This window comes from Ambystoma mexicanum, chromosome 9 (assembly GCF_040938575.1).
Source record: "Ambystoma mexicanum isolate Mex_15411 chromosome 9, UKY_AmexF1_1, whole genome shotgun sequence".
Taxonomy (NCBI): Eukaryota; Metazoa; Chordata; class Amphibia; order Caudata; family Ambystomatidae; genus Ambystoma; species Ambystoma mexicanum.
In genome coordinates this window covers 293,964,615-293,992,057 of record NC_090931.1, presented here as the reverse complement: position 1 = coordinate 293,992,057, position 27,443 = coordinate 293,964,615, and the positions used below count along the sequence as shown (strand labels likewise).

The window sequence follows — 27,443 nt, the reverse complement described above, 5'->3', positions numbered from 1 at the left end:
TAAATTATCAACTCTGAGCCACCCTGGGGTTACCTTCTCTTGCAGGCTCACTCGCCGGCTTCGTACGGCGTCTCCGTGTTGCTCCCTGCTGCTGTGGTGGACCGTCTGCGGACCGGTAATCCGGTTGACAGCTCTTCCATACCTGCCACCACCTGTACGGCCCTTCTCTGGAGCCCCATCTGCTTCGCTGGGTATCTCCGTCTTCCAGCCCTTCTGAGCATCTCTCGTAGGGAGCAACTCTTCCGTACAGCTGGGCTCCTCTCCCGACCATGACTCTGCGTCCTAGTGATAGTATTCTGCAAAAGCACACACCTTCTCTTCCCGGGTTTGCTTCTGCAGGGACCCACACTCCTGCTTCAGCTTCAACCCTTCTCCTACCTGCTTCTGCCTTTGCTACTCCTTCACCATCACCATCTCCCAGCTGTGGCTCATTCTAAGGTGCCCTGACTTTAAACTAGACTGCACGGTACCTTCAGTAGCACCTTTAATCCTCATTGACTCTTGGTCCTTCTTCCTCATCACAGTACCACAGGCATTAAGGATCTTGAAGTCCATAGTGGTTGGGGCTCTTTCTTATTCATTTAGTTCTGATTGATTTGTGAACTGAATGTAACCAGAGCTTACAGATGTTTTGTGATTAGCAGTTGCATTGTTTTGCAATACTTTACAATATGCCATCAATGTTAAAGAGAGAATAGAGGAATTATGAGTTAAAGGTATCACCACTTCCTCCTGATACAAGTCCCCTCCCATGTGATCCTCCCTCATAATACCGCCCCCAGTGACAGGATCAAATACTCAAGTTCAAGCGAGCTCTAGAGATAGAGAGACTAGCAGAAAGAAAGGCAAGGAAACACCAGGAAAACAACCCTTCAAGTATAAAATTAGAGCTTATTGGGAAGATCCCTCTTCACCACCAGAAGGATCTCTGAAACTAATGCAGCTGGGTTGTACTAGGGTGCTCATCCCATCCAAGGGAGGACTCGTTACAGAGCAGAACAGTTGTGAACTTATTGTGGAGATGAAGGACATTTCCTGAGAGAATACCCAGTCAGACCTCAAAAGAGAAACTGAAGAGCTAGCCCTTGAAGAGGGGAAGAGTGGTGTGCCGAAAACAAGAATAAATATTCCTTCGTACTGATGTATTATCCAGCCCCTCCGTTGCAGATCTACCACTGCAAATTAAACCCAACAGAGGTCTAACCATCAGTGCCACCGCCTGGTTCTGGGGCCTTGGGAAACGTCATGGATCAGAGCTATGCCAGTGCAATGAACATAGACTTCATATCCAAGAAGACCTCAGATTCAGTAGAGCACCATTATAGTCCGATTAGTCCAATTTGAGCATACATATATTTTCTTAGCACAACAGCATTTTGGTACAAAAACCTGCTCTTTTATTGAACCTACTGTTGCGAGCCAGAAGATGGGGATGTGCACTTTGTGGGCAGGATGTTTGAATTTTAAGAAATCTAAAAGGATAAAGCCTATCTTTCCCTATCTCTATGGGTGGTCCCAGCCTATATTTCTAACTAGACAACAAAACCAGCAAAGGCTGAGTTCCACTAGTAATTTGCGCTGCTAGATTAAAAAATATTAGAACGTAACTAATAGTATAATGACAAGTTAAAGTCCAACAAAATTAAAGTCACACGAATGGATGTCAAATGGATCTTGTATTCAATTGGTTTTCATTTACCCGAGTAATTTGCCGACACGTGTTTTGACCATCTGCGGTCTTTCTCAAGGCAAAAATCTGGAATTTCATGCACAACCATGGTAAATAAAAAACATATTACACACAAACAAATCATGTGTCGTGATGATTAAGACAAAAAGATACAAAATTTGAATTGTCACAATTACATCCATATGGATTCAAAGAGAAGGGATACATGAGATAATAACATACACATTCAAGGTACAATGCAAAAGTAATGCAAAAATCAATACATTACCAAAGTGCCCGTGACACAATTGTGATACATGTTCCAGGTTCATATCATGATATGGACGTTAAGAAAACAGAAAACACTTAGGCCAAAGGCCAAATTAGCCTCATTGTTTTTCGTAACCTGTTGTTCAATTAACATCAACCATATACCTACTGGGGGTCTACGTATACTTATTTTCCCAGATTTCACGAATGATGAAGACAGAGATCTTGCCCAGGAATGGGAAGAGAACCTAACTCTCAGTTCTGAAAAAATGTTAAAAATATTGATTACACATGCAGAACGTGAACATGAAAGGGTGTCCACCCAAATTTGACGCTTTGAAAAAAGAAATTGAAAATATGAATAACCCAGCCACTGCTAAAGAAAAGAATTATGACAAAATGCATAGCATACTTAAATATTATCAAGATTATCAAGATGAAATCAAAATACGGAAATTTAGAAACATTTTCCGTGATGAGAGTGACTATAACAACAATAGAGTATATACTTTTCAGGCAAAATATGATAAAGATAACATTGGTCCTTTGGTGAAAACACCTACTACAACACCAGCTTCCTCCAAGAAAGACTCTGAGGAAGAACGGGCACAGTCAACAGAAGGGGAGGGAGGAGAAAATCCAATTCCTGTTTTATCACATCGGAGGAGAGGTTTCATGGCTGAAATTAAGAGATACAAAAAAGGCAACATTCAGAACTTTATGCCCAATGCTAACAAACAGGTACGTTTCAATGTCCCTTTAGGACGAGCTATCGCAACACCAAATACATCTTCCGAGGAAGAAGAGGAAGAGGATCAAGAGATAGATGCAGGGAGAAACACAAACACACGCTTGACACGGTCAAGCTTCAGGAATCTTCAAGCGAAATCCATTCTGAAAACTTAGTCTTTAACTTGTCATCCAAAATATTAACCACATGAGAGTTGTCCTTATTGAATAAAGGTTTGTCTTTTTTCACCTAGTCGGCAGTCTGATTTGATTGACTTTCAGATTGATTTGTTTAAATTTAAACGGAAGCTAAAACTTAAAAAATATTTCCATACTCAGGTCAAACAGTACACGCCTAGACCGATTTCTCAACCGGTGAGTCAATTGACCATAGCGGATATCAAAGATACAACACTTCTCTTGTCGTTAACTGAAGATCCAAGCACAAGTGGATCCTCAGTATATCGGGAATTAGGAATTCATCAACACAGTTTAAAATTACCAGAACACAAACGCACTTCCAAATTTGTACCACCATCTCAGAATGAAAATGTAATTGACACATTTTATCAAGCAGTGACCCAGAATATACATCGGCATATGGACCGGTCAAAAAGTATGAATAGCTAGGCTGACAATCTTTCTAATGCAGAAAAACAGGCACTCACCAATCTCACACAAGACCCCAACATAATTATCAAAGAAGCCGATAAAGGCGGAAATGTAGTAATATTAAATAGATCAGACTATCAGACTATATCGGTATGGCGAATGAACATTTAGCCACTCCGTGGTGTTACAAACTGTTACAAGGAAACCCTACACAACAAACAGTTTCTGATTTAGCTGTCCTCATTCACAAATACCACTCCCGTGGACTTCTTAATGATGAGAAACATTTTTTACTAGTGTCTTGTCCGGTCATCCCGACCATGCATTTTCTTCCCAAAATCCACAAAGAGTTCTCTAAATTGCCACCAGTCAGACCTATTATGAGTGGTCTGGGTTGGGCCACGGAAGGACTGTCACAATACATTGACACTGCTATTAAGGATATGGTGCATAGTCTTCCAGCCTACTTGCGAGACACCACACATACCTTACAAATACTTCAATCGATTCAATGGTCAGAACATTATTTGCTAGCAAGTTATGAGGTTAAATCTCTATACACCTCGATTGAACATCGCTTGGCACTTGCCACCATAGATTTCACATTTAGGAACCACTCTTCTTCATACACAGAGCATGTAACTATGATCAAAGACTTTTTAGCATTCACGTTAGATCATAATCAGTTTCTATTCAATGGTCAATACTACGTGCAAACTTGAGGTGTGGCCATGGGGGCCAGTATGCTCCATCATTGGCCAACCTATTTATGGGATTATTTTTAACATAAACACATCTTCACAGCACACAAATGCAATGCCAACATTGTGGAATGGAAAAGATACATTGATTATGTTTTATTGATTTGGAATGGTACGATAGAATCTTTTCAAGAATTCACTCAATATTTAAATGACAACACATTTGGGATTGAATTTTCCGGACACTCCAGTCCCACACAAATTGAATTTTTAGACTTAACCATCAGCATAGTCAATCAAACGATACGATACAAACACAGACTTTCAGGAAATCGACCACTGTCAACTCTATTTTGAATTCCACAAGTTGTCATAAACGTGCAGTTATTAACAACATCCCATTTGGGAAATTTCATCGAGCATGCAGGAATTGCAGCACTCAAAGTGCCTATGAAACTTAATGTGTTCAGATTAAGGAAGGGTTCCTAAAACGGGGGTATCCAAGAAAATGTTTTCAGAAAAGTATGCAACGTGCCAATGGTATCTCACATGATGCAATTCTTGGGGTTTCTGAACCTAAAAAATCCACTGATTGTTCTGGAGTACCAATTATCCCCAAATATGTTAAAAATTCTCATATGTTGTTCTGATTGCTTGACAAACAATGGCATATTCTAAAATTAGATGTGGATCTACGATCTTACATCACTGATCGACCCAAGTTCATCTTTACGCGGAATCAGACACTACGAGGTCAGCTTTGTCCTTCTTTTCTTTATCCAAAGGTAGAGCAACCTGAACAACTCTATTGGTTACCACCCATACCTAAAGGCTTTTTTAAATGCGGTATGTGCAATTTTTGCAAGGTCTCTTTGTGTGCTGACTCTTTCACATGCCATAATGGCCTTACCATTCAAATACGAGACTTCATTAACAGCAAATCAAAGTGCGTGGTCTATGCGATCTTATGTGTATGTGGTAAGGTATATGTACGATTAGGGAACTTAGGATTCGTATTAGAGAACATTTCTCACATTTGAATAGTTCTGACCCCAAACTGCCACTTGCAATTCATTGGCAGGAACATCACCAAATGGATGAAGTTCTGAAATTGCGCTTTACTGGGCTGATGCAACCTCGGGTCCACCCCAGAGGAGGTGACCGTCAGGCATTATTGCGCCAATTGGAAGCACAAACCATATGTCGCCTCAGAGGCACCACAATGGGTCTTAATAAAGACATAGAACTTACATATGTTTCTTTAAAGGATGGAAGGTTGTCAGCCATCTAACTATTCTACTTATGTTATCCACCTGTCCCCCAACAGGAATAAGAATTGAAGTTACAGTGACACTAACAATAATTGTTGTATAACATTGCCCAATTATTGACTGAATGCAGATGGGTTGGCGGCTCTGTGCCTGTTCGCAAAACCTAATTCACTTATATTTTTCATTCTCCATTTTTTCAACATAGAAGTTCTGCTTCCTGCGGAGCCAGGAGGCACATTAGATATTAGAGATTAACTTGTAATCACCGTGATCGTGCATTAGACTCAGTATAGACAGTGGTTGATACTGGGATTTAACACTGTAATGTTATCATTTGAGGCATCATTCCCCAGATCAAGCAAACTGATACATACGACATTTCAAGGTCACAATATAATTTTGCTGTGTAATTAAATCACGGGTTGAATGGCCGCAAATTGTATCACAAGGCACCCGAGTTTCAGCTGCATACTTATGTAATAATAAATTAGTCCTTTCAGCCGGGCAGACTATTGGATATGCTCGAAGCAGCAATATTTATATTATTAATTAACTTGCCGCGGTAGATCATTTCCGCACACATTAGTCACGTGACTAGATACGCACACATAATTTTAATGCAGTTCCATACATAACCGCAGTGGACGGCTGAATCGAAACGGAGTCACGTGAGCAGAATGGAACATGTGATTAGACACGTATATGGGCACGTTCAAGGTGCTTTACTCTCATGTTATTAGTTTCACGTAGCATTATGCAGGGATGAGTGTTCCACGGCGTGCGATTACTTGAGATTATTGAGGTAAGACTGCTGATTTGTTACACTCGAAATGTTGGGGCGGACCAGAACGTCTGGACTGGGGGCAAGATGCTTGATATATATTAAAGTACGGGACACCGTCTTGATTTTGTGTCTCCACATAGATCATTGCTTCAGGACAACTTGGGCAGCTGCACAGTTACTTGAAACACAAGGACTTGATTGTTAGGCGGAATAGCCTTCACACGCAGGTAAAACAGATCGGCGGGCATTGGTTAAACAAGGGCTGTTTTGGGCCAATGATTGTGGTGAAACATGGATGCTAGCTTATATCTGTTGTTATTCTGTCCCATAATATTTTCTGACTTAGAACATTTGGAAACAATATGTGGATTTTTTTCAAATAAACCCAGAAAACAAGCAGCACCAGTGGCAGCATATTGGGCAACGCATTTTTTTATCGTGCATCACCAATTAGCACTATGGGAACATCAGGTTGCACATTTTAGGTGTATGATATGCATTATGGAGCACCAATTAATGCATGACAGCAGGCATTGTGAGTTGGGTTTTGCAAGCGGGCACAGAGTCACGGCATAGCCACGGGCAAGTGTGGATTTTAAGATTAAGGGTTACACGAGATTGAATTGAGTCGGTAGGGTATATTGTAAACACAAGCTAAGATGGACAGATTGCGGTTTGAAATAGTATATTCACATGGCAATCAGTAGGTATATGGTTGATGTTAATTGAAAAACAGGTTATGAAAAAAAATGAGGCTAATTTGGCCTTTGGCTTATGTGTTTTCTGTTTTCTTAACGTCCGTATCATGATATGAACCTGGAACATGTATCACAATTGTGGCACAGGCACTTTGGTGATGTATTTATTTTTGCATTACTTTTGCATTGTACCTTGAATGTGTATGTTGTTATCTCATGTATCCTTCTCTTTGAATCCATATGGATGTAAATGTGACAATTCAAATGTTGTATCTTTTTGTCTTAATGATCATGACACATGATTTGTTTGCGTGTTATATGGTTTTTTACCATGGTTGTGTATGAAATTCCAGATTTTTGCCTTGAGAAAGACCGCAGATGGTCGAAACACGTGTCAGCAAATAACTTTGACAAATGAAAACCAATTGAATACAAGATCCATTTGACATCCATTCGTGTGACTCTAATTTTGTTGGACTTTGACTTGTCATTATATTATTAGTTACATTAGAATATTTTTGAATCTAGCAGTGCAAATTACTAGTGGAACTCAGCCTTCGCCGGTTTTGTTGTCTATGTCGTATAGGTGGAGGTGCCTATACAAGTTCCACTTCCCTGCAGCCGCTAGTTAATTGCAATAGTTCTATCCTCTCAAACTGACAGGCTCGAGCGCCACCGTGATCTGGCACACCTCAATTTACTGTTGTTCTATATTTCTAACTAGGATGCTCGTCAGTCAGTCGTAAATGTCCCAAAGAAAATGTCTGTAGTCAAAAACTATCCTAACTGACCCTACCACTAGGAAAACTAACAGATATTCAGAGAATGACTCCCTTCTCCTTGAGGGTAGTTTAATAACAACCTGTAGACTTGTTTACTGTTATGAAATTCTCAGCTAGTCTCTTATGACTTCTTTTATTATTATCTATAACTCTCCTGTAACGTTCTGTATTTTTCCCCTTTCGGCTTTGTTTCAAAGATATATATATTCTTTGTTGCTACTTCCGAATTATCCTAGATGGATACTATTACTCAGGTGGCCTTTTTCTCTGGGTGAATTAGAACTCAACTTGCTTTGTCTTGCTGGCTTATTTATTTAGCCCTATTTATTTAGCCCTCTGGTATATTTTCTGATTCACAATGTCCATTCCTTCCGACATCCTCTTCTGCTGGTATTAAATATCTTATGAGATCCCCCTCTCCCATGGTATTGTTATTCCTTGTTTTTAACTTAAGGGATTTCAGAGTGTGTCTCTTTCTCTCTCTTCCAACAATGTAGATTCAGCTGGTTTAAGGATATGTCTCGATCATAATTTCTACTGGGACCAGTGATCTGCACGATGTAATAATCTCCCATTGTCCCCGTTACCTTCTTTTACGGAGGGTAACGTATTTGGGAACCTTGTTCCTTGGCAGATCTTTTCTTGTGCCTCGGAACATGTTTGGTTTGCCTTCTTTTTCGTTACTGAGGTTGTGTCACAAGTCTCCCCCCCTTCCCACCTGTCTGTATTGTTGCTCGTAATCTTCGGAGATGTCTTCTTTCGCACTGTTCTGGATTTATATAACCCCGTGCATGGGTCCTCGGATTCCAGCGTGTGGTTCGTGACCCAGCTCCAGGATAGGCTCAGATGTCCGGGACGAAGACCAGGAAATAATGAGGTTCGCACTCGGAGATCCGAATGCGATGGAAATCCAGGATATGCAAATGTAAGAATAAGGGGAAGGAAGAAAGAAGAGGAGTTCAGGGGACCGGGAACCAGGAATCAAAAGTAAGCGCTGAACGAGCTCTGGCAACACACGTCCGACTACTGCAAGCGGTAGCGTTGAGACGCGCAGAGCCGCGGGGGCATGTCTGCTTTGTAGAACGTAGAACATACAACGCAGAGACTGGCAAACAGCGTTCTGAGTTCAGTCCCCTATGGGTCAGGGACCACGAAGTCCAGAAGGGACGCGAATGGCGGTTCATGAAAGCATGCCTCCCCTGAAACCCAGCTCCTCTGGGTTTACCCGGATGTATAAGGTGGTATCTTCGGAGCAGTTTGAGGACATTCATGTTTGAGACGGGTTCCCAGGTGCATTCACTGGGAGGGTACCCTTTCCACTCGACCAGATACTGTAGCTGACCACGTCTGTACCTGGAGTCACATTCTGGAAACCTTATATTCTAGCTGATCATTGACAATCACAGGGGTAGATCTTGGAGCAGTTCGAGAGGCCTGGAGCTATTGTTTCAACAGAGAAGTGTGAAAGACCGGGTGGATCCTTTTCCAAGATTCTGGTAGTCTGAGTCGAAAGGCCACTGGGTTAATGACTTCCTTTATGGAAAAAGGGCTGTAATACCTGGGAGCCAGTTTATTTGGTCGTAGGTGTCGAGGTAGAAGTTTCGAAGACAACCAGACCTTATCACCTATTGAGTATGATGGCCCTGGTCTTCTTTTGGAGTCAGCATGATGTTTAACATCTCTTCGGGCCTTTTCTAGGTGTTCTTTTGCTTCTTTGTGTACGTTGATAAGGGTTTCAATCCAGGAGTCAACCGTAGGAACTGGGGTAGGATGTGGGAGAATGGATGGTAGAACCGAAGGGTGAAATCCTTGACTATAGAAGAAGGGACTGGTTTTGATAGCCGAGTGATCCGAATTGTTGTAGGCGAATTCAGCCACAGGTATTAAAATGACCAATCGTCCTGGACCTTGGTGGCGAAACAGCGAAGGTATTGTTCGAGTTTGGTTTACGCGTTCAGTAGCTCCATTGGTCTGTGGGTGATAACCTGAGGATAAGGCACGTTGGATTCCCTGTATACGACAATTGTTTCCAGAACTGGGATATGTACTGGGGTCCTCTGTCAATATTATCTTGCAGGGTAGCCTGTGGAGTCGGAATATGTGTTCCAGGAAGATTCCGGCAAGTTCAGATGAAGATGGCAATTTATATAACGGTGTAAAATGAACCATGTGAGTGAACAAATCAATGGTAACCATGATAGTTGTGTAGCCCCTGGAAGGTGGTAGTTTCACGATAAAGTCTGTGGCGATGAATTCCCAAGGTCTTGTTGGCAGCGCTGGTTGGAGCAAGAGACCTGCCGGTTTCTTGTTATCATGCTTGTTTTGATTGCAGACTGCACATGTTTGGATATAAAGCTGGACATCATCCTTCATCTTCGGCCACCAAAACTGTCTTTGTATTAGACGGAGGGTGTTGGTGATGCCACGGTGTCCTGAATAAAGGGTATCATGACATAGGCTTGTGATCTTTTGTAGTAGTCTCTGAGTGGGAATGACCAGGCAATTGTCCTTGAATAAATATTCGTCCTTCGTTTTGAGATTCCATCGATTATTACCATTAAACTCCTTCCAGGTTTCAGAGGACTGAGTTTGAATCCGAATATCCTCCAGGAGGTCGATTGCTTGGGCAACAAATATTGTGTGGGGAAACATCTTTGGGAAGGATCGATCTTCAAGGATTTCGTAGTCAGGACGTCGGGATAAGGCATCGGCTATTATGTTGTGTGTTCCAGGAACATGATGGATTTGAAACTAGTATTGAGCAAAAACAAAGGCCCAACGGGCTTGACGACTGTTCCTACATTCCAGGGATTGCAGGACTTGAAGATTCCAATGGTCCGTGCGGACCTAAACAGGGGGTTTCGCTCCCTGGAGTAGATGATGCCAATCTATGAAGGCTTGATGGATGGCTAGCAATTCTTTTTCTAAAACAGAATAGTGGGTTTCGCTAGGAGTCAAGGTGCGAGAAAGATAGGCGATGGGGTGTTCTAGCTTGTCATCGAACTCCTGTTTCAGGACTGCCCCGATGGCATAGTTGGAGGCATCAGTTTCCACAAGAAAGGGTCGATCAATGTCAGGTTGGGCTAAGATGGGGGCTTGTGTAAACTCCGACTTTAACCGTTGAAACGCCTCATCTTGGCCTGCTGTCCAGTGAAAGGGGGTATCTTTTTTTAACAATGTAATGATCGGATGTACAATCTCCAAAAAAGAGGGTATACATTTCCGGTAGAAGTTAGCAAGCCCCAGGAAGGATTTAATTTGTTTTACAGTAGTTGGACAGGCCAGGATAGAATGGAATCTACTTTCGAGGGGTCCATTCTAATTCCTTTTGGGCTAAGGACGAATCCAAGATAGTGAACAGTAGACACATGGAAAAGGCATTTCTCGGGTTTAGCCAGGAGCTTATGTTCACGCAGACGTTGTAAAACTGCCTTAACAGGTTCTTCATGCTTCAGATGGTCCTTAGAGTATATCAGTATGTCGTCCAGATATACAATGACGAAGAGAAACAGCATATCGGCGAACACCCGGTCCATAAAACGCTGGAAGACTGCTGGGGCATTGCCAAGTCCGAAGGGCATAACCAAGTATTCAAAATGACCAAAGGGTGTTCTAAAGGCTGTTTTCCATTCGTCACCTTCTTTTATACGGAGGAGATGATAGGCACCTCTGAGATCTAATTTTGTTAACACTACAGCTCCTCTTACCGCTTCCAAGATATCCGAGATGAGGGGCAACAGGTAGCGGTCCTTGAGGGTGCATTGATTAAGGCCACAGTAATCTAGACAGGGCCTAAGATCCTTGGTATCTTTCTTGGGAACGAAAAACAACGAAGCTCCCGCCGGGGACTTGGATGGTCGTATGGTACCATTTTCCAAGTTAGTATCCAGGTATTCTCGGAGGGCTCTTTTCTCAGGTTCTGATAGAATGAACATCCTCCCAAAAGGAATCACTGCTGAGGGTTCAGTATCAATGGCGCAGTCCTCAGGTCTGTGAGGGGGGGGGGGGGGAGAGAGCTTGAACTATGGCGGTCGTAAATACATCTGTATAAGCCTGGTAGGCCCTGGGAATCTGGATGATATTAGAGACAGTTAGTGGACCTTGCTGGTTCGCTTGCGAGTCTTCAGAGGATCCTGACGAGGAGTCTAGGGATAAACAGTGGGACATACAATGTTCTGAGCCAAGAAACAAGGATCCTGCTGCCCATTTGATGTAGGGGTTATGCTTCTGTAACCAGGCATGCCCAGAACCATTGGGTAATGGGCAGATCTTATGATGTCGAATTTGGTTCTCTCTTGATGGTGGTTTATAGAAAGCAGGATCTCTTTGGTTTGAAGGGTTATGGGTCCTGAAGAGAGGGGTCTTCCATTAATAGCCTCTGCAGGTTGCATGATGTCTCGAGTTTCATATGGAATGTTATGGGTAGAAACCCAATCATGATCTATGAATATCCCCATGGCCCCGCAATCCACTAATGCCAGAATGGGGTAGGATTCTTTCTTGGAAGGCGATAGAAAGGCCTGCAGAATCACAAGGTTGCTCTCTCCAGGAGAGTTCAAGGATGAAATAGATGTGGAGCAAACATCTCTCTCCCAAAACTGTGCTCCATCTAGGATCGGGAGCTGGCGTTTCCCGTCCGTGTGGAGGGGCAATAGGACACTCTCTCACAAGATGTTTATCAGAGGCACAATACATGCACAGACCAGTGTGAATCCGTCGCATCCTTTCTTGCGGGGTTATGGGTCCGCGGAAGGCTCCGAGTTGCATGGGTTTTGGGTCCGTGGTCGGAGAAGCTGCAGGCTCAGGTCTAGAAGGATGGTCTGTAGAGGCCTTTTGGAAGAGTGATTTAATTTTCTTCTTTTCCGCCTTTCTTTCCTGGACACGAAAGTCGATTTGCAAGGAAAGATCCATGAGAGCCTGGAAGGAACTTGGGCGAGCTACCCTGGCTAGCTCGTCCTGGTAGCTCGCCCTTTATCTCTTCATTCAATCCTATTTGAAAGAGGGTGAAACAGGCCTCTGGAGACCAGTCTGCTTCCTTGGCAAGTTGTTTAAAGCGGGTCACATAGGTAAGCATATCCTGGGATCCTTGTTGAAAGTCCAGTAAACGTTCTTGAGCACTGTAAACTTGCTCTGGGTGATCAAACATGGTCTTTAGCGCCTGCACAAAGCCATCATAGTCATCCAGGAGGGCGTCGCCCAAATTAACTAAGGGAGTTGTCCAGGTCAAGGCATTCCCAGTGAGATGTGAGATCATAAAGCCCACCTTTGCTCTGGGAGTGGAGAAGTAGTAGGGCTTAAAGGTGAAATGCACTAAACATGAATCGAGGAAGGCACGAAGGGTCTTTGAGGACCATCATATTTATCCACTGCTCCTCCCAACAACACGCTTTCCTTGGATGCGGTGTCACGTGACAAGACCAGCTGTTTCAATGCAGCATTTTCGGCTTTAAGATTTTGGACTTCTGTTGTTAACTCCTGCATGCCTCGCATGAGGTCTTGAACTGCGGCCTCCATTTCTGTAACTATATCAATTTGTTGGCATCTCAATCTGTCACAAGTCTCCCCCTTTCTCACCTGTCTGTATTGTTTGCTCGTAATCTTCGGAGATGTCTTCATTCGCACTTTTCGGGAATTATATAACCCCGTGCGTGGGTCTTCGGATTCCAGCGTGTGGTTCGTGACCCAGCTCCAGGAGACGCTCAGATGTCTGGGACGAAGACCAGGAAATAATGAGGTTCGCACTCGGAGACTCGAATGCGATGGAAATCCAGGATATGCAAAGGTAAGGATAAGGGGAAGGAAGAAAGAAGAGGAATTCAGAGGACCGGGAACCAGGAATCAAAAGTAAGCGCTGAACGAGCTCTGGCAACACACGTCCGACTACTGGTAGCTTTGAGACGCGGGGCGTTTCTGCTTTGTGGAACGTAGAGCGTACAACTCGGAGACTGGCAAACAGCGTTCCGCGCTCAGCGGCCATGTTGGGAGTACTACTGAGTTCAGTCCCCTATGGGTCAGGGACCAAGAAGTCCAGAAGGGATGCAAATGGCAGTTCATGGCAGGTTGTGTGTCGGTTCTGGTGTCCCAGTTTCTCGTCTCTGCGTTTTGCCTGGTGGCTCTCATGTTGGGGCTGCACCAGTGCTTTGGCGTCTCAGCCTCTCGTATTGGGATACTGCTCTGATGCTCTCTCCTGTCAGGGCTGCACTACAACTTTTGCATATCAGCCTCTCATCCTACCTGGATGCTGTCTCGTGCCAGTGATGCTCTCCAGGGTACGTTATTTAACATACTTGTCTCAGTGCATTGCATATATGGACTTAAAGGGACATTAATTTCCAATAAGTTAAAAGGTATTTGAGGAGTTTCTTCGTCCCAGTCTTGATATACAAGATTTTGGAGCTTGTCATGTAAGCCATAGTGTGTGCAACTGTAGGGAGTTCCTCATCAGAGTCCTTGTCTCATAAGGGGAGTCTCTCCCAGTGAGGTCCCACTTGCCTCAACCCCTAGGGAGGGTGTTGCAGAGCGGGCTCACCTCCCTAGATTCATCACACTACATAATTGATTAGTGCTTAGGAACTGTTGGCTGGGTAGGGGAGATTAACTAGGACAACACCTCAAGACAGTCAGGAGTTCCCAGCCAATGTACAACCCACTAAATGTAGTGTCTTGCTCATTTCTTGAATTCGGTTCACTGAGAAATTGACAAAAAGGAAAGCAAAAAAGATTCCCCAGAAGTAACTTGTGCTAGTAAATGTTTATCAACAGTGGGTACTTTGGACTCTTTCTGAGGAAAGTGGTTAGGGAGGCTGACTCACAGCTTACTGCAGCAGAGTTGGACATGAGTAACTTCGCTCAGTGCGATGTTAAAAAAATATAGTCATCATTGAAGACTGCAGAGGACATAGTGATCACCAAGATAATGCCCCAATAAAAGATTCCCTTTACCTTGAACTCAAAGTGTAGACACTCAGAAAATTGATAATGAGGCTAAAGTATTCCACACAAGCAAATAATGGGGGGTGGGGGGGCGAGCGGGCAAGAGAAAAACAGTGAATAATGTTCAGAATCCTAAACTCTGCTTTTAGGAGTGTATTAGTGGAAGGTTTAAAGTATTCAGTACAAATCCTGAGTTTGCCCTTTCTGTCATAGATAACCCGGCCCTGAAGGCAATGAGAGAAGGCTTAACAGCAGATCTAAGATGATACTCACATTTACCAGTGTCCTTATTTGTAAAGTTAACTGAGCATGCAACTGGATATGAAAACATAGAGGATGTAAAATAATAAAGTGTGATTAATGCAACCATTAAAAGAAATCAACAGAAAGAAACGAGGGTCTCCATAAAGTGGGGTTGATCCCTCCAAATAAATGTGCAGGGGTGGAGGGATCAACCCCCAACAAAAAAAAACTCTAAATTGATGGGGAAAAGAACATTTGTATTCCCTTAAACTCAACTAAAAGAATGGCATACCACTAGAACTAAATATCTCAGAAGCCAACATACACCCAAACTGGATAATAAGAACAATAAGTCATTATCATAAAAACTGGAGTTCGTGAAATTCTGATGAAGACCAGGAATAACAGATATCTTGGTCTCCCACCAGCAGCAGTACTATTGGGAGTAGATCTATGTGGCAGGTCGGAAGAAGGCACCAGATGCTTTAAGGGCATTTTAGTGGTTTAACGAAATTATACTGATAAGGCCTAACTTTCCCTATCATGAAAGGGTTCTACCCTTGAGAAGTGGAAGAGTGGTGTGCCAAAAACAAGAACAAATATTCCTTTGGGCGGATGTATTATCCAGCCCCTCCATTGCATAGCTACCAATACAAATTAAACCCAACAGAGGTTTAACCATCGGTGCCACAGCCTGGTTCCAGGGCCCTGGGAAACGTCATGGATCAGACCTATGCCAGTGCAATGAACATAGCCCTCAGATCTGTTAAAATGGATTTCTGAACTCTGACCTGGTGGGCAGAGGTTCAGAAGGCCAGCCTAGTTTCTTGGAAGAGGGTAACCTTCTGGACAAGCCAGCTCAATCAAGGTAGCATTGGCGGCGGTCAAGACTAGGTCTCAGAAGGGGTGAGGGCAAATAAAAGCCCACAATGAGCACACACAGTGAAGGACACTACAAATCACTTCCAGTCAGGTGTATATATCAAAAATACATATACATGTATTCAAGGCCTTTGAAACCAAACACAAAGCAAATATCAACAGTAATACTTCAAACCAATATAACACTACTATGAAACATATATAGTTACCAAGTGGCCTAAAGGAATAGTGCACAGCATTGGTCCACAGCCTATGAAGAAAGGGAGCGAACAGTGCAAATAGACTTTAGGCAGTTCTTCATCAATCAATCCCTAACTAAGAGACAATCCAGTCCCTACGAAGATTGGAGCGTAGTGCTCAAAAGTACTTTTGCATGCAGGTGCATACGATGGTGCGGTAGAGTGAAAACGGGGTCTCTTGCAGGGCCTGTAGCGACTCAGGAAGGTGGGTGAGGCGATGAAGAATAAGTTCCCACTATTCAAGGAGGGTCTCCCCAAGAGGGCAGAACAGGTTCCAGGAGTTGGGAATAGGACAGTAGCACAGGCTACCTGTGGAAAGGTGAGTAGCCATCACGGGACACTTGTGCGTAAAAATTGATGGATGCGCTATGGGCCACCGGCAAGGATTGCAAGTACTCACCGACCCCAGGCGCACTCCGGACCAAACTTCGGCAGTCGAGTTCACTTCGGTTGCAGGTTCAAATGTGGCAATTGTGCGGCTCTGCGACTTTCATCGGCTGAGTTATAGCAATGATTCTGTAGCAGCATAGTGGCAATTTCTCTGCTCCTGATGAAGGGATCAGGCCAGTTTCACTGCAGCAGGATTCAGGGCACAGCAGCAAGGCACCTGCAAAGTTAATCACCACGGCTGGGTGACATGGTGACCGCGCGCACTCAGGTTCAGACGTACTCTCCTAATTCCAGATCGAGGGTGCCTAGCTGTACGAAACTCGGCAGCAGTGCCTTGGAGCCAGTGCTTACGGTCTACCAAGTTTCCATTGTCAACTGGAAATGGCTATGGTTTCAGAGCAAAGGTCCTGCACAAGCTAGTCAGTTCGCTGGTTGTCCCATGAACACTTCCGAAGAGGCTCACTTGCAAGTTAAGATGAAGGTGCCGTGAATAGTTGTTCCAACTATTCAAATGAGTCAGCTCCAGAGGGGTCCGGCGGGACAACTGCGGGCTCAGGGTGCCAAACCTTTCAGCAGGTCACCAGCAGTACCTCGACTTTGCTTCTTAGTTTCAGGATGCTTGGATCCTATCCTAGGTTCAGTGAGAACTCAAGAGATCGACCTGGTATGGGTGTTTGGAGCTTAATCTTAGCCAGAATCTCCTTTGCGCCAAAATGAAGAGGACCCAATGGGAGACCTGCTCACATACAGGCACACCAGACGTGGACCAATCACGGACCATGGTAGTCCCAGTCATTCCCAGCACACCAGAATCCCTGGCATCCAGGATGTGTATTGGAACTAGACAGTCCAGCCCACATCCTGGAGGCACACACGCAAGGCATGCAGAAGCCGCAAAATCTTGGCGTTTCGCGAGAGAATGCATGACCAAATAAGGACTGACCCGGGTCTGCTCCACCTGGGGAAGGCAAAGGGGCAAGATGGCCAAAGGACAGGACAAAGAACCTCGTGGCATGGCCATTTTGGAGCCAGGCCACCTTCCTGCACCAACTGCGGTAAATGAGGTTTGCATGGCAAGACAGGGTTAAAAATATGCGAAAAGATGTGCCTTGGACAGGGCTGGTGGCAGCGCATCTGCACTTCTACCAAAAAATCCTTTGAGGGAGTCTATGGCCTTTGGAAACGAAAGGTAGACCCAAGCACACTGTACTGTAAGGTACTTTGTGCACTTGTAACATGTTGCAGAAATGTTAGAACATAGGAAAGGACAAAGCAAAACAAAGTCTCCCAGTACTGACTGTCAGTGCCAAGGACGAGTATGCTCGTCCTTTTTGCAAAGACTTGCATAATAGCCTGGCCCTAAAGGGGCTAAGTGCATGTCAGTTTCCCCATAACAAAGTGAGCGAAAACCCAGCAGAGTGCAGCAGAAGGCTGTGAGCCAATGGCAAAAGTCAGGCTAGGCTTGTCAAACAACAGCAAAAAGTTGGGGGGGTACACAAATGGAGGGAAAATTACACATAAATGGGAATCTTTCCTAACAATATCCAAGAAGACCTCGGATTCATTAGAGCAGCATTATATTCTGGTTATATTATTAATTATTTTTCATATAGTCTAATTTGAGCATGCATTTTAATATTTTGTTAGCACAACAGCATTTTTGGGTCAAAAACCTACTCTTTTATTGAACCTACGGTGGCGAGTCAGAAGTGGGGGACGGACACGTTGTGGACATGATGTTTGAATATGTATTAAAGTAAAGAATAAAGACTAACTTTCCCTATCTCTATGGGTGGTCCCAGCCTATATTTCTAACTAGGATGCTCGTCAGTCAGTCGTGAATGTCCAAAAGAAAAAGTCTGTAGTCCAAAACCGTACCACTAGGAAAACTGACATATTCAGAGAAGGACTCCCTTCTCCTTGAGGGTAGGGTACATACCAATCTGTAGACTTTGTGAAAACCCTAAGAGCTTTTACTACCTTACTCCCCTAGAATCTCCTACACAGGTGGCCAGGGAAGGGTCATCACTCTTGGCTACCAACCCTGGGGGCGGACTAGCAAGGGAAGACTACCTGGGCAGAGGGTCCTCAGGCTTGAGAGTGAGTTCCCAAGGGTGAGACATGGTATCCCCCCTTTGCTGACAGTAATCTAGCCAACCTTACTTCCCTTTCTGTGGGACACTACAGCTCCCATAATTCCTGTTTTTCCTTGGACTGCCAAAGTGCTGGGCAAGGAAGAGGCAACCAGGAATAATGAAGATTACCTATAGGAAAATACAAGCAACAACCCTACCTACTCTATGGCAATGTCATGCTAGCGAAGATAGGCAAGGCCAAGCACCTAACTATTATCTTAAACACCTGAAACCTGTTAACTGCCCAGCAGAGTATAAAAGGTGGAACCAGAAACAGCAGTATGAGCGAGCTGGCAGCGCAGAGAGGACCTGGAGAGCCAAGAAGCAGGAGGGAGAAGAGGAAGCTGTCTGGGTAGCCTGGGGGAGGTCGGAGTGCCAAAGCTCTGGCCCAATGCCTGGGAGGGGTTGCAGTGTGGCTATGGAGCGGTGTCTCCAAAGACCAGGAGAAGACAGACTGCAGCCTGCTGGCCGTGTCCACTGGACTGCTTGTTTTCCCCCGGGCATGTGAATGGAAGCCCAGGTGTCAGAGGGGCAGGGAGGAAGTCCCCTCTCAAAGCTGAGAGCAGCGGAAACTAGCAGATGAGAACACAGCGACCAATGACTTTTGTGAAGCCTGGTGCACGTGTGAATGGAAACCTTAAAGAAAGCCACTGTGTAATAAACGAAGACTGAAGTGCTAGCGGCCCTGTTGAAGTCAAGAAAATGAAAACTATATGAAAGCCGTGAATAGAGAGTTTACATAACCTAAGGGAAAGAGGCATTATGTGAACTGTAGTTTAAAGTGATAGATATTAACGAAAAGTGAGCATTCCAAAAGGGAAGGGGTGCAGAGAGACGCGACACTTGTGACAAGGAAACTGTGTAGAAGGAAAGGCAACAGAAAACCCTCATGGGACTTATAGTCTAAACACCAGGAAAGCATATTACAAGTGCATGGGGCATGGTTAACAGCCAGAATATCAGAGGGGTCCTGCACAGGGCTGAGGAAAGATACTGTGCGCTTTCGAAAGACTCTGCTACAGGGAAAAGTGAACTGTTATTGCTGAGGCCATTGTTTAAAGTGAGAAGCAGAGATCCTGAAGGAGCATTAAGTTAATTAAAGAAGGCATTTTGTAATACATTGTATGGAAGTGAAACTTCTGAGGTCCCAAAAAAGCAATTTGAATAAGGGATATTGAAAAAAACATGCATACGCGAAAACTACATTAACCAGAAGGCATTGGTGCCAGAAGAGCATGTTTGAACTTTGTTACAATAAGGATAATTCCAAGAAACTACAAGTACCAAAAAGCACCTGTGTTGAGAGTTGATGAAGATTGTTAAAGAGAGGTCGAAGTGGTCATGCAGAGGTCTATGTAAAACCCTTGCAGTTTTGAAAGTCTTCCACAGTGAAAGTTGTATGGAACTGTCTTGGGGGAGGAAACCCCAGAAAGATAAAGGACAGGCTTGAGCCTGGCAGAGGGAAGCCTGTGTTGAACTGGTTGTATGGAACTGTCTTGGGGAAGGGAATCCCACAAAGATTGAAGACAGGCTCGAGCCCAGCGGATGGAAGCCTGTGCTGAAGTGTGCTAAAGTAAAAATCAAAAGACAGGCTCGAGCCCGGCGCACGGAAGCCTACATTGAATTGTGATAAAGTACAACTTAAGAATTGAACTGTGCATTTGTCGCACAGCGGACGAAGCCTAAATTATTTAACTGTCAAAAGCTTGAGGCTCAAGCCTGAACTGTTGAACTGTACCAGTAAGCCAAAATTTGCCAGATTGATATAACTGTGCCAGAAGCAGGGGGTCTAGAGAGTTTCCTAAAAGCATACTTTTAAAAAACTCTCCAGACCCTGTGCTTCTGATCGTGGGGAAGGGAGTTGTTCCGTAAGCCATTCTGACATTTCTTTAGAGACACTATTTTTCCTTTTAATATTCCCTTTCACATTTTTCACTTAAGAAGGAGGGCAAGGTTCGTTTTTTTCTTTTTTAGTATAGGCCTTTTTATTTTGACTAGATGGACTTGGACTTGGTTCAATGGGTGAGACTACTCCCATTCTAGAGTTGGGGCCAGTTAGGAATTCATCTATTGTGTCAGTTTCTGTGTCTGCTATTGATACCATGAATTCCTTACAACTTGTTTACTGTTATGAAATTCTCAGATAGTCTCTTGTGACTTATTTTATTAGTATCTATAACTCTCCTGTTACGTTCTGTATTTTTCCCCCTTCTCCTTGGGACCCCTTTTGGGCTTCTTTTCCAAGATATATATTCTTTGTTGCTACTTCCGACGTATCCTAGATGGATACTATTACGCAGGTGGTCGTTCTCTCTAGGTGAATTAGAACTCAACTTGCTTTGTCTTGCTGGCTTATTTTTTTGGTATATTTTCTGCTTCGCAATGTCCACTTCCTCTGACATCCTCTTCTGCTGATATGAAATATTTTATGGGCTCTCCCTTCATCCAGAGTATTGTTATTGCTTGTTTTAACACTTTAACCTTTAGCTTCTCTGGGTCTCTATTTATGTCTTCCCAATAATTTAACTTCAGGGATTTCAGAGTTTGTTTTGTCTCTTTCTCTCTCGTCCAACAATGTAGATTCAGCTGGTTTAAGGATATGTCCCTCTCATCATTTCTACTGGGACAAGTGATCTGCACGATATAATAATCTATCTTGGTTATCCCGTTCTCCCTGCTACCTTCTTTTACAGAGGGGAACGTCTTCGTGAACCTGGTTACTTGGCAGATCTTTTCCTGAGCCTCAGAAAGTGTTCGGTTTGCCCTCTTTGTCGTTACTGAGGTTGCGTGTCGGCTCTGGTGTCCCGGTTTATCGTCTCTGGCTTTTGCCCTGTGGTTTTCACATGTTGGTGCTGCACCGGTGCTTTGACGTCTCAGCCTCTCGTACCGGATTCCTACCTGGATGCTCTCTCGTGCCGGTATGGTGCTGTGACCTTGGCGTTCAAGCTGCTCTTCTCAAGCGAGTTTCAAACTCGCGATTCTCTTCTCTGCTGCATACTCAGCCTCCTCCCAGCCTTATGGAGCACAGGGTCTACTCTAGGCCGCGTATGCATTCTTCTCTCTCCAGGGTACGTTATTTAATGTAATTGTTTTGCTGCATTGCATATTTGGACTTAAGATAATGGTATTTCTGAGGAGTCTCTTCGTCCCAGTCTTGATATACAAGATTTTGGAGCTTGTCATGTCAGCCATAGAGTGTGTGCAACTGTAGGGAGTACCTCACCTGAGTCCTTGTCTCATAAGGGGAGTCTCTCCCTGTGAGGTCCCACTTGCCTCAGCCCCTAGGGAGGGTGTTGCAGAGCAGGCCCACCTCCCTAGCCTCACAGGAAGGGGCTCTTCCCTTGATTGATAACACTACATAATTGATTAGTGCTTAGGAACTGTTGGCTGGGTAGGGGAGATTCACTAGGGCAAAACTTCAAGACAGTCGTGAGTTCCCAGCCAATGTACAAACCACTAAATGTAGTGTCTTGCTCATTTCTTGAATTCGGTTCACCCAAAAATGGACAAAAACTAAAAGCAAAAAAAGATTCCCCAGCAGGAATTTGTGCTAGTACATGTTTACCAATGGTGGGTACTTTGGACTCTTTCTGAGGAAAGTGGTTATAAAGGCTGACTCACAGATTACTACAGCAGAGCTGGACATGTGTTACTTTGCTCAGTGCAATGTTAACAAAATATAGTTGTCACCATTGGAGACTCCAGAGGACGTAGTGATCACCAAGAAAATGTCCCAATAAAAGATTCCCTTCACCTTGAACTCAGAGTAGACAGTCAGAAAATTAAAAATGAGGCTGAAGTATGCCACACACGAAAAAAATGGGGGCGGGCAAGAGAAAAACAGTGACTAATGTTCAGAATCCTAAACTCTGCTCTTAGGAGTGTATTAGTGGAACTGTGGGCCGCCAAAAATGAATGTAGGTAAGGATGCTTCCCTGCCAGGGCTCTCAGCTTCCTTCTAACATAGAAGGTGAAACTACACTAAAGAATGATCACGATATCTCTCTCTCTCTCTCTCTCTCTCTCTCTCTCTCTCTCTCCATCAATTATGTTATGTGCCACTAACTCAAATGTATTCTGAATAAACATGGGCATATAGAATTGATTTCTTTATTCTTTGTGTTGATTATGACTAATCATGCATATATTTTGGCCACCTTATTCACCAACTATTGGACTAAAAAATGATATATATATATATTCTCTAACAAAATATGTAAAAATGTCTTCCTCTTAAATTGTACTTAACCAGACATATGTATGGATTCAGCCTTGAGAAAGACCCTTATGGGTCAAAGCACGTGTCGGCTGACCTACCTAAATCACTGATTAAACTGTTTACATGAAAATTAAAATGTTGTGTGCCTTATTATCAGTGCAAGAATTACGGGGTCCAACCCCTTCATGCTAATACAAGAGGTGTGGGCAACAACTCTCCCTCCTGTGAACTTGCTGCTAATTCAATTTACCAAAACCTAAAACAAACCATATACCCAATGACCCAGTGCTGCGCGAGTTGATTCAGCCTCGAGTGCCCACATTCGCCTTTTCATCTTAACATTAGACATTACTGGGAGGCACAAGGTGCCCCCACTCAATTTGAGCTTTGTGAAAGCTTCTCTATTGTCAAACCATGGCAGAACCATTTGATGGAAATTAACCCATGGCAAGTGGGCCGTTGATATCTTTGTTGGGGAGCTTCAAGATTTTAAATGGTGCCCGAGAATTCTTACTATAAAAAGATAACAACGGGTAGAGGAGGAAGAGTTCTTAGTTAGAAAAAGACAAAAAAAGCAATGTTACAACTCCTTCAAGCACTTCAAATAAAAAGTCGGGATAGAGATATTGTCTTGGAGGATAGCAGACCTTGTAAAAGCTGCATGGAAAAGAGGAAAGTAGAATGGAGAGAACTGGCATGGCAAGATTTTCTGGAAGCAGCTGCGGAGAAATGCGCACAGCTTTTTTGGAAACTCCCAACACTTGGCCTTTCACAGTATAGAGAAAACACCATTGAAAAAAACTTTCCAACGGAGATATGAGGTTATGAAAAATCACTTAGTGTAAGGGAAAGTGGGACCACTGTGGCGATGCCATAAAATGATGACAAATGATAGATGGGTTTGCGGTTAACGTGTCCATTGCAGATGCATGGTTTTATAATGGGGTTGGACAAACACATAAATGAACTAGGAAAAGGATCAAAATCATAAGGAATTAATCTGTAGAACAAGGTCAAGGACGGTGGTATATCAGAAAGTGGGGGTTCTCGAGATGCTCCCTGCACCTCAGAATGGCGACTTCTTGCAACATAAAATCTTACCCTAAGCTCACATTTGCCCGTCTCTCCAGAGGTGTCCTAGACGACAAACCAACATCCAAACCATCATAAAAGTCCTCTCGCCTCCTGGTGAAGGCTAAGCTACTTAAGGAATGTCGCCAAAACGTAGCCAACAAAAAGTGTTCGGGGAGCTGGCTCATATTTCAGGATTTTGTAGATTTAGATTTTATTAAAAAAGATGTATATGGCAAAGAGATGAAAAGGGTCACAGAGTGACTGTGGAACATTTCTCAAAATCAGAAGGAAACATCAACCATACCAGGAGTCACTTTGCAAAATCAGCACTAAAATGGTAGAGGAGGAGGAACGGGGCTAAGGTAGATTGAAGGCTGCCGTAACTTTTTAACATCCTCTGGACTGTACTGGGCATAATGCCTGAATGCTGCTCCATAGTGTACGAGCGCAAATTGTTCGGAGCAGCATTCTCTGTGGCCTTTTTCAGAGTGCACACACACAGGTGAACTGGTGGCCTCCAAAACAAAATGCAATGGTGGTTTTGGGTGTGGGGCTGGAATCAGTGTGTCTCCGGATGCAGGAAACATTTTTGGGTAATAGAGAAATTAAGTTTAAAAATTAGACGATCCAAAATGAACAAAACAGGACAGAAGCACTGGCTTTACATGTGTTCTAATCAGATGCAAATGCTTGCTTATTGTGCTCACGTCTTTCTGGGGGTCACAAAGCCGAGGACATGGCCAGTCTAGTCATACCAGTAGGATACTCTCAGTCAGAGTTGTAGAAAGGGTAGGGCCTGACCGGGCAAATCCCACCCAAAATCTGTAAATGCCCACTCAGCAGCACTTTGTTGGGACCAAGTACATTAGCTTCAGGCGAGACATCCTGACTACACCTCTGCTCCCGGCAGCAGGTTTCCATTCAGTGCAGGGATGAAAATGACATTAGCTCAAGCCGGGTTGAACCCTTCAGATGTTGGGACCCCATTCTTTCAGTATAGGTGATGGTTAATGGTTGATCTGCTGAAAAAGCAAAGGCTATAAAGAAATGGAACTCTGCTTTTAGAAATATGTAAGGTTTAAGAACTCCAACAACACTCTCCAGTTTATCACCCACCACCGAACTGGAAAAAAGGCAAAACACCAACTGTGTTATTTATAAAAAAAAAAAAAAAAAAAAAAAAAAAAAAGAGAGGGCACAAAGTTGGGTAGAGCTACATGAACACGACAGGTGGCCTATGTTTCACAAAACGGCTATCAAACATTTTGGGAAATCACCCATGAAAACTGGGGACAATTGGTGAGGACGGTGTTCCAGCTCTTGGAAAAGCCAAGCCCCCTAGGAAGTTCTCATGGTGCACCAAGCGTACAATGGTCTTTCTACAATGAAGAGGGGACAATTCTCAGTAGGGAGGTCACAAACTTATCAAAGATAATCAAACAAGCTGGGGTTGACCAAGCTAGTGTGTTCAGAATGCATTCACAGGTACCAATACTGTGGGGTATTTTCACACAAGCCTTGTGGAGAAGTCAAAGAAAAAATTGCAACTGTACAATGCCAAAATTCTGCATGGCACCAATATTCACAATAATACGCCATGAGCTGAGAACTTGCAGGCATATTACACCATGGGTACGAGTAGTATAGCCCACTGGCAACGTGCTCATCTTGACAGCAACACGACGCAGAACACAGGTTCGGGTCCGCGCTTAGAAACCTCTTCGGTATTTAGCGTTTTATTATTATGGGTGGAGTGTGCTTACCAAAAACACTGAGTCTGATCTGCTTTTGCCAAATATTGAAGAAGCTCTTATTTGCATGAAATATCAACATTGGATGGGGCTGCAAGGGGTAAAAAAACTTTTTAGCACAGCAGTCCCACAATGGATGCAGGAGGGAAGTGAAAATCAATGGGGCGGGTGGGGGCAATGACCCCCCCACGACCATTCACGGACCTATTACGCTAGAGTCAAGAGGGGTGAACACTGCATCCTCACAGGCTCCTTAATGTAGTGTGTTTCAACATGCCTTATAGCACCCACCTGCGCCAAGCAAGCTGGTCAGGTCAGCGGATTGGGTGGGGTCATAGGGAAGGCCATGGGTAGGTTCGGAAGTTGGACCTGGTTTAATTGGTAGTGTATTGTGAAAAAAGGGTGGTGCTAGAATAATAGTTTAGGGTTTGCTATTGCACCAGAGGCAATCTGCTGTACGATTGGGTTGGCTGTTTGAATTGGATGCAAGTATCTAGACAAACTGCAGGTAATCAATGTTTTCACATTAACAAGGTTGTGCCTCTGTATGTATGTGGGGCAATTTTTAAAAGGAACCGTTTTATTGGCAAGCTGTTTCCCTTATGGACGTTTCGGAAGGTTATATATATCCAGAATCCTGCCCTCGTTTTCACACAGCATAGTCACGCGCGCCCCTCTGTCAGTATTTGCATACATTTGTATATGATATGATTGGCATGCTGAACCCCATTCGTCTGGATATGCAGCTCTGTGGAAACAGATGCCCTCCAGTCTATCTTTGGGAGGCTAGAGAAAATTCGAAAGCCGGGGTTAGCAACCTGCGCCTCTCGGATGCTCCATTGCCATTGGCTTTGCTGGCTAAGGCTTCAGGGCAGTTTTCTAAAGAGTAAAACGTTCTCACTTTGGAACCGTGTTCCGTCACGTAAAGGTAAAGGTGATGGCAGGAGTGGTCAAACATGCAGTACTATTACAGCATAACTTACTAATACCACCAAGCTTGTAATGACCCCCCCATTAAGCTACTTAAAACACTGACATTTGTTTCAGGATATGCCTCCACTGGTGACCTCAGACCCTGAAACCCACTAGCAGAGGCAACAGGCAAGTTGATAGTCACGTGGACCTCTGGTGTGCACTCGCGTCCCTCCCACGTGACGCCACTCGCGTCCCTCCCACGTGATGCCACTGCCTCGTCGGCCACAGCAGAGCCTGCAGCCGATCTTTTTTTTTGGGTTTCTCTGGTGGGAACTAAACACACACACACCCGTTTCTCAGACGGGAACTAGACACGGAGCGTAGCGGGGCGCACGCAGTTCGTGGCGCTTCGGGGCCTTGGGTTTCGGAGGCGGCAGACGGAGTGCGGGCCCCCGGGGGTTTGGGGATTGAACGTTGGAGTGCGGTCGGCGTGTTTCGGGTCGGTGGTTGGGCTGTAGAGGTGTTGCGCGGATGGCGGATGCGATTGGTAGTGGCGGGAGTGGCGGAGCTGGGGTCGGGGAGTGAGTTGGTGGGGGGTGTTTGTTTGTGGTAGGGTGGCTGTTGGTGTGGATTGGCTGGGTGTGGTTTGTGGTAGGGTGGCTGGTGGTGTTGGTTTGGGGGTGGTGGTTGTTTGTGGTTTGGTGGCTGGAGGTGCGTGTGGTGGTGTGGGTGTCGCTCGGGTTGGTCGCGGTGGGTTGGCGGCAGCGCGCGGTTCCTCGCCTGAAGCGCATGTGTAGGCGTACGGGCTGGGGTCTCGCGGGTCTGCACGCCGGTCTCTGGGCTCGCTGGGTGGTGTGAGTTTGGGGTGTAGTGTCCGTTGGTGTGGATTGGTGGGGTGTGGTTGTTTGCGGTGGGATTGCGGGTGGCTGGTGTTGGGTTGGTGGGATGCGGTTGTTTGCGGTGGGGTTGCAGGTGGCTGGTGTTGTTTTGGGGTAGTGGTTGTTTGTGGCTGGTGGTTCGTATGTGAGTGTGGGTGTCTCTCGGGTTGGTCGCGGTGGGTTGGCGGCAGCGCGCGGTGCCTCGCCTGTAGCGCATGTGTAGGCGTACAGGCTGGGGTCTCGCGGGTCTGCACGCCGGTCTCCGGGC

The 27,443-nt window shown here is 44.6% G+C and overlaps 1 protein-coding gene across 2 annotated transcripts in view; it reads right to left on the bottom strand.

The window, feature by feature from the left end:
• Window positions 1–27,443, bottom strand: part of ACACA (acetyl-CoA carboxylase alpha) — a 1,281,346-nt gene that overhangs the window by 1,156,351 nt on the left and 97,552 nt on the right. The gene's annotated exons all lie outside the window — the stretch shown is intronic.